Consider the following 8,500-nt stretch of genomic DNA (forward strand, 5'->3'; position numbering starts at 1 on the left):
TATCAAATTACTGGGGAAAAAAATAAAATAATAATAATAAAATATATATTTTGTTTCTTTTACAGCTTATATTTATTACTGATTTCTGTTTATTTAATTAGTGATTTGCTTATTTTGTATTTATAACAACCGATTTTATACATTCTCTAGGCTCAGCGAACACTAGTAACTTTGGTTGAGCAACGGCAAGCAAATGCAACATCCGCCACATTTTACGATCTGGAATTTAATGGCGAAGTTGCTCATGCCGATGCCTGTGAAGAACAGGAACAGCATTCTGGTTCGCTCTATTGCAAACCTCGAACTAGTGATACTGCAGGGCCACAAAACGAAACAGCAATTTCGTTCTACTGGGAAGAAAATGATTGAATATTTGCAGCAAATTGCTAAAATCAAAATGCAATTCGTTGATCATCACTGGACATACCACAATATAATTATTCTATGCAAAAAGTTATAATTTTAAATCAAAAGTAATTATAAAATAGAAGCTATAATTATGCGATGCAGTTATAATTCTGTCATAAATTAATAATTATAATTTACAGCCTATTTCTAGAATTAACCTTACAGCCAATGCAACATTTCCTGGGACTGGTTATGCTTGAATTTAACAAATTCAAGTGTTATTGATTCAAGAAAGCAAGCTTATACACAATAAGCCAAAAAAAAAAAAAAAAAAAGCCCTTCTTTTTCACCCATAAATTCGCTCCAAACATTTGTCCACTTCTTCCTTGAATTTATTTAAGCTATCACCTTTCACAACGAAAGATGGAAGTTTGTTACAGCAATCAACTACCCGCTGGCTAAAGGAAAGTCTCCACATATCTATTCTACAACTGTCTTTCCTCAATTCGAGTTTATACCCACTCGGGTTCGTAATCTGAGAAAGAGGAAGAATCCATTAGCATTCAGCTTGCTCAAACCATTCAAAGCCTTATACACCTCAATCAAATCAACTCGCAGGTGCCTAGTCTCCATATCTTTCTTTGTAAGAGCACCACTTTGTTCCCCTAAAAAATCTTGTTGTCGTTCTCTGTACTCGTTCTAGCAACTCTACATCCTTCTTAAAATGAGGCCTTCAGACTGCCATACAAAACTCAAGGCGTGGCCTAACAATTACATTATACAAAGGGATAATTACCTCCTTTTCCCTACTAACAAAATTCCTGCATATGACAACGCCCTATGTCCTGCTCTGGTAGCCTGTTTGCACTGCTCACAAAATTTCATATCTGACTGCACAATTACTCCCAGGTCGTTTTCATTTTCTACCAACCTAAGTGTAGTATCACACAGTTGGTACATTCCTCTAGGGTTATTTCTACCCAAATGCAGTACTTTGCATTTTTCAATGTTAAACTTCGGTTACCAGTTCTCAGCCCATCTTCCCAAATTTTCTAGATCCTGTTGCAGAATTCTACTCTCATTGCTATCATTAACAACCCTGCCAACCTTTTTATCATCTATAAATTTCGATAATAAACCTCATATATCTTCATCAAATATCATTGATAAATATACAAAACAATAATAGGCCCAACGCCGAACTCTGGGGGACTCCACTAATAACATTAGTCCAAGAAGAGCAGTGTCCATTGATTAATACTCTGGCTTCGCCCACTCAACCATCCTTTTATCCATTGCAGAAACTAGCCCTTAATACCATTCTGCTCCAATTTGTACAGTAGTCTTCCATGTGTAACAGTATCGTAAATTTTCCTAAAATCCAATTACTGTGTATGATATGAAAATTTATATTTTGCATCCAGTTACTTTATGACCACATTATAGTATCCAATCAAATTGGTCAGAGGCGACTCCGTAGCCAGGTGGGAAGGAGCAGTGCATAGCACACGCTTCTTGATTAGACCGGGGTTCGAGCCCGTCACCACCAAATGTGGAGGATGCGGAAAGGTCAGGGAATGACCACCGCATATCCCGGCGCAATATGGCCTTAGTTGCTAATGTTCCTAAAAACCCAACCCAAATTGGTCAGATAAGACTTTCCCTTAACAAACATATGCTGTGTCTGAATTATTACTGCAGTCTTGTGACAATGATTCTGTAATGCTTCTTTAACCAATTACTCCATTATTTTCTCCGGAACAAAAGTTAAACTGACAGGTCTATAATAACCCGTATCACCCTTTTATCCCACTTTGTGAACTGAGGGTATATTTGCATATCTGTAATCTGTGGGACCTCCCCTGGATCCAAGGACGCGCTCATATTTATGGCTGTGTTTGCTTACTTCCTTTAATATAACTGCAGAGATCGAAACCATCCCCGGAGCCTTTCTTAACGTTTAACTTCAACAATTTCTCCTCCACTTTGCTCTCAGTTAGTACGAAATCATTTATCTCCCTGTTAAGGTTTAATGAACTTCTGTCCTCCACTTCCCTAAAGAATTCCTCATGTCCGGTTTTTATTGTATTATTCGTATTGCATTATTCGGAGTAGTAGTATTATTCTGCCCATATAGTGCAAGGAAGCCCAGATGTTTGGCCAATTACCCAAATAATACAAGTTTATATGTAAGTAAATAATAATAAATGCAGAAATGCTCTTATTTGGAAAAATTTTAAGCTTTAACTGCATTCGTAGATTAGAAGAGGAAGATACACGCATGTCTTATTTACATGCCATACGAGAGAATTCATAAACGAGCTTTCACCTGGCTCTTCACGAAGATTTCAATATGCCCCGGGCGCAAGCATAAAGCTGCATTAGGCAGCACTGACCATTACGGTGGAAGCACCTGGAGTAACGGAATTAATAACACCCAGGAACAAGAGGGCTGAAGTTCCTGCATTTAATTTAATACATAGGATCACTAAACATTAAGAGCATTAAACCTCCAGCTATGAAAATCCAGACTATGATGCAGTCTCAATTTTTTCTAAGTCTGCATGGTGTAGTAAGAATGTTTTCATAGCTTCAGTAATTATATCCCTTAATCTTAACTAGTCCATGAAATACCTTTTATGATCTCTTATTCTCTGTAAATAAATCAATTGAATTGTCAGCTGTTATAGCTGACAATCCCTAACCCGCCATACAATCGTAGATAGCACAGTTGGTGGAGGCGCCGTCCTCCCCAACCCTTGGGGAAAAGACCCCATTCGAGTCTCGCGATGACGTGACGAAATTTTACGTCCGTAAAAATTCGTCAGAGCTGGTTTATGAGCACATCCAAGATCACTGCCCTCAAGATATCCATTTCTCTGGTTACCAAAAGGTTTGTGACACGGGTGGCAATGGTTAGTCCAACACCACCTATGTGGTATGCCCCAAATCATAAACGTTTTTCCGTAACCAGCTGGTTATTGACAGCTCTGAGCACATCCAAGATCACCTGACATGATCCTTTGCGCGATCTCCTCTTCCTACTGTTTTTCTTTATTAACGGAAATGACGTCATTTCTGAGTCGTAAAATCGTGACAGATTGATTTTACTACCGTTCAAAATTTAATAGGTGCCGCCAAAGATATTTACACTTCAAAAAGTTTCCGTCCTGGTGATATTTATTCCAGCCAATCCAAGAAGGGGCGTGTGTCAATTACGTCACTTATTCGAACCTATGGAAAAGGTTCACCAACCTCATTTGATGTTCCTTTTTTTTTTTTCTTTGTAATGTCAAATTATGAAAGGACCCGATATAGGGTGTACATTTGCAAATAGTTTAGTATTTTGTAAAAAAATTTAAATGTTTGTACATGTGTGTGTGGAATCCGTGCTGTTTGATTTGCTAAATACTGTATATGTACTAACCAAGGAATTAACACAATGTCCTGACGTAGATTGGCAATCACCGATTCTGAGAAAAAACGACGCCGTCATGAGTCTTCATGGAAATATAGAGAAAAACATGCCGAAAGATTACAAACTTATCATTGAATAAGTTCAATGACGTTAATAAGTGGAAAATCAACGCTGCGGGAAGCTAATATGGATGATAAACAGACCAAAACTGAGCGAACCATTAAACGGCTCATAAGCAACGTAAGAACTTCAGAAAATCCTCATAACAAAGAAACCACTAAATCGAAATATGATACTGAAGTGGCTCCACTACTATGGGGGCCTTAGCGTCCGGACACGTTTCATCGCGCTCCTGATTTTTAATGGAATCTAGTAGTTTAAAATGTGCATATAGTTCAAAAAAGTGTTCAAACTGAAAGAACTTAATCGGAGGATTCCCCAGGTGAGACTATTTTTTATATTCTACTGGGAATTTAGTAAACTACCAGCGTTTTTATCTGTGTCCTTTGTTGCCAGACCTACAATGGTCACCATGTGGCTGGCAGCAGGGCCATAGAGAGGCACTGATATAAAGTAGTGGCCACGTCGATAGTTTGCACTTGACTGGGAATGTTCCCAAACCATGTTAAAACCGAGCTCCACCAAACTGTGCTGATAACTGCTGTATATTATAAACTTTGCCATAAACGTTTCCTGGCTAACTGTGAACTCCTTACCTATGTCTCACGGAAACACCATCTCCTCCGGCACCCCAGAAGCCCCTATGGGAAGTGATCGTGCTCTTCTGGGAGCATTCCCCCCCCCCCCTTTAGTGACCGAGGGTGATAGCCCAAAATTTCAATAACCACCTGTGTGCCCCCAAATTCAACCACAGATTTGTGGAGGACATTGTCCTACAGCATTTTCAGTGCCCTACTAAATCATCCCAACATACGCCCGATAAACCGAACTAACCCGGTTATCCCGAATTAGCTAAATGGAAGGGAAAACGGAAAAAAATTATGGAATTCTTGATGCAGTCACAAAGTGACGACCTCGACATTATTGATGAGTAAGAAGAGATGGAGGACACGCGATCAGGGGCCTCTCAAGCCAAGCGAAAAAATTACAAGCGAGGGACCCGCTCCCGGACCGAGTCTAGAGAACAGCCCAACCGCACAGCATCTCAAAGGGAAACAAACAACAGGAACCACTCTTGAACCACACTCTTCGAGTGGGTCCCGTCTATGAGAAACACTCATTTTAAAAACGGCCCTTGAAAATATATTCAAAGAGAACCCTAACAGGGTCTCCTCCTGACTGAGCTCTCAAATTGTGAAAATATTTCACAAAATGGAGACAATTCTTCATGATACGTACTTAGAAAGTGAGAGAATAGCTACTCGGCTACAAACCTATATGGAATGTCGGGCAAACAAACTGCCACAGCGCACCCCCAAATATGCCCAAGCGCTGGGGAATGTACCAAACGAGGCAGAGAAAAAACAAGTTGAATTCCAACAAAAGAAAGTATTATTGAAAACCCCGAACATCGTCATACTGAGACGCTCCAGTGAACAAATAAAGCAAAAAGTCATAAAAAATCTCAAAGAGGACTTCGAAGACACTAGGATAAAGTCTATCCGAAAAACAAGAAGTTCTGGTATCGTAATTGAGACGGAAAGCAAGGAGAACGCCGAGGGGATAATAACAAACCCCCAGCTAAATGCCCTGGGACTCATGGCAGAGACCCCAAAAAAGAAAGGCCCATCAATAGTTATTTTCAATGTGGACCAAAATCTACAACCACAACAACTCATGGAAGAAATATATAGAATAAACCTAAAAAGCCACTTACCGAATCAAGAAGGGGCGGCACTGCTGACCCCAAAATACAGAACCCAGTCCAAAACAAATGGAGGATATAACTGGACAGTTGAGCTGACTCCGCCCGCCTGTCAGGTCCTAAGAAACCAAAGCAGGATTTTTATCGAGTGGAGCTGCCTCCGTTTTAGAGAGCATGTAGCCATATCGGCGTGCTTTAGATGTTGCAAATATGGCCACACTACTCATACCTCTGCCCAAAAGGAACCAACCTGCGGCCACTGCTCAGAGAGGGGACATAATTTTAAGAACTGCCGTAACAAAACTAAGGAACCCATCTGCACTAATTGCAAAAGCCTCAGAATGGATCACAACTATTCCATCCGAGACTCAAACTGTCCCACCTACCTCAAGGTAAAAGGCACCTACCAACAAAGAATCGATTATGGGAATACAACATAAAAAATATGTTGGGCACAGGCTGCCCAGGGCGTGCAAAATTGTGGTATCTTTGTAACCATTATCTCTGGATTTCTTACTAGTACCACTGCTCAGTGTGTGTCTTCGTTGCTTTTAACAATTTTATAATTAAGCGGGTATCCTCTTACTTGTTTCTGATTGGTATACAGTTCTAGGACTATGAAAATACAAAATAAAAAATATTACGGGAATACAACATAAAAAAAATACAATTGAGGTGTACTAAAAATACGCCCACCGAGCTCGAGCGGTTGTTGAGCAGGTACGACTCCAACCAGACGAGGATAATGCCTACTTTATCATAGTCCTAGAACCGTATACCAATCAGAAACAAGTAAGGGATACCAGCTCAATTATAAAATTGTTCAAAGCAACGAAGACACACACTGGGCAGCAGTATAGTAAGAAATCCAGAGATAACGGTTACAAAGATACCACAACTTTGTACGCCCTGGGCAGCCTGTGCCCATATAATATGCTCCATAGGCAGCTACTACATAATAGCCCTCTACTGTAGGCCTGGAGTAGAAATCGACTTTGCCACAACATATCTACAATCAGTACAGACTATCTACATAAAGTACAGACAACCCTGGCAGGGTATAAAATCTTGATTGGAGCGGATGTTAACCGCCGATCACCTGTCTGGCACAGTGCCACATCGGACCGCAGGGGAAACTCAACGGACGGAAACTAGAAGACTTCCTAGCAAATTCAATATTTACAGTCATAAACCAGCCGTTCTGCTCCCAACGTATTGTAACATGCTATGGGAACAAACGATCAACATAACTTTAACGTCCAGAAATATAGATACAAACGTAACCCACTGGGCTGTACAAAACGCGTGGACTACGTCTGACCACCGAACCATCACTTACAGCATACAGAGGAATCAGGTTAGAACAGTCTCCACAAAATACCTGGCAAACAGATTCGCAATCGGGAAAGCAAATTGGGACGCCTGCTGCAATTTCTTATCCGCCCAAGGGAGACAGTACATGGTGGACTTGGACAGATGGGAGACCGAAGGCAAAAGGATAGACCCCAGCCAGTTCGCACAAGATATAACCTGCATAATCACCAATGCAGCGGAAGCAGCCGTGAAAACGAAAACTCCAATGACGGGAGCCATGCCATGGTGGAGACCGGAGCTGCAAAGAATGAGAAGACAAGCACATGATAAAAGAAAGCAGTATAAAAGGGCACGAAGAACATGGCCCCAGGCGGAAGTCGCGGAACTAAGACAACAATATAGACAGATCCGAAAATTTTATACAGAAACCATTAAGAAAAAGAATAAAACATCCTGGGAACAACTTGTCCAATTAACGCGAAATACTGAACCCTGGGGAGTGGTGTGTAAAATCACCACAAACAAACTCCCCAGAGGCGACGTGATGACCGCAATAAAGACGGCGCAAGGAACACTCACTGCAACTTGGCAGGACTCAATATAGAACATACTCAGAAATATAATCCAACACCCACCAGGCATACTAAGAGATGACCAGAAAGCCATCTGCCAAGCAAACAAAGACTATGAGACCCAACAACTAGAGCCCCCTCTCACAGCGAACAAACTACAAGAAGCAGTATCACAAACGAGGAACAAAAAGTGCGCTGGCCCCGATCTCATCGAGCGGGAAATCGTCAAGAAAGCAGCGGAGGTTATGGCGGACATCCTGCTCCGACTGTACAACACCTGTATCAAAGAGGGTCAGTTCGGCACCAGCTGGAGGACGGCCAATCTAAAACTGATCCTCAAAATCGAAACAGACACCAGGAAAATCCCAATTCATATAAACCCATAGCCTTATTGTCGACACTCAGCAAGCTTTACGAAAGATTATTATATAAAATGATCCACAACTACAATAATGAGGCAAACCTGAATTCATCCAAGCAATACGGCTTCAAATCGGGATCTTCCACCATAGATGCCATCCAAGGCCTAATCACCAAAGCGATGCAGTGTACCAAGAAATATTTCCTGGTCACAGCCGTCGAATTTGAAGGGGCGTTCGACATCCTCTGGTGGCCGAGCGTCCTTGGCAGGCTCAGGGCAGCTAGAACACCAAGCTATTTGTACAAGAGCATCAAAACTTATCTCTCGGACAGAAACGTCCAAGTAATCAGAAGAACTCTTTATTGCATAAAAAACGCACATGCCGTACACAATTCCCTTCATTGGCTAGATGCCAGGGTTTACAGTAAAGTCTAATACAAGGTGGTTACAAAGGCTAATACAATAATACAGTAAAGGCTAATACAATGTAACAAGCAAGGATGAGATAGGAGAAAAATTAATATTATTACTAATTATACAAGTGTAGGAAAGCAAATGAAAACTTTACATATGAACATATATACACAACACTATGTTATCATGTTAAATTATTCTCCAGGGAGCAGTCCTTTTACAGTGCTGGAGTCATCTGATCAGGTGCA

The sequence above is a fragment of the Mastigoproctus giganteus genome, chromosome 3 (genome assembly GCF_048544385.1).
Source record: "Mastigoproctus giganteus isolate SK-2022 chromosome 3, ASM4854438v1, whole genome shotgun sequence".
NCBI lineage: Eukaryota > Metazoa > Arthropoda > Arachnida > Uropygi > Thelyphonidae > Mastigoproctus > Mastigoproctus giganteus.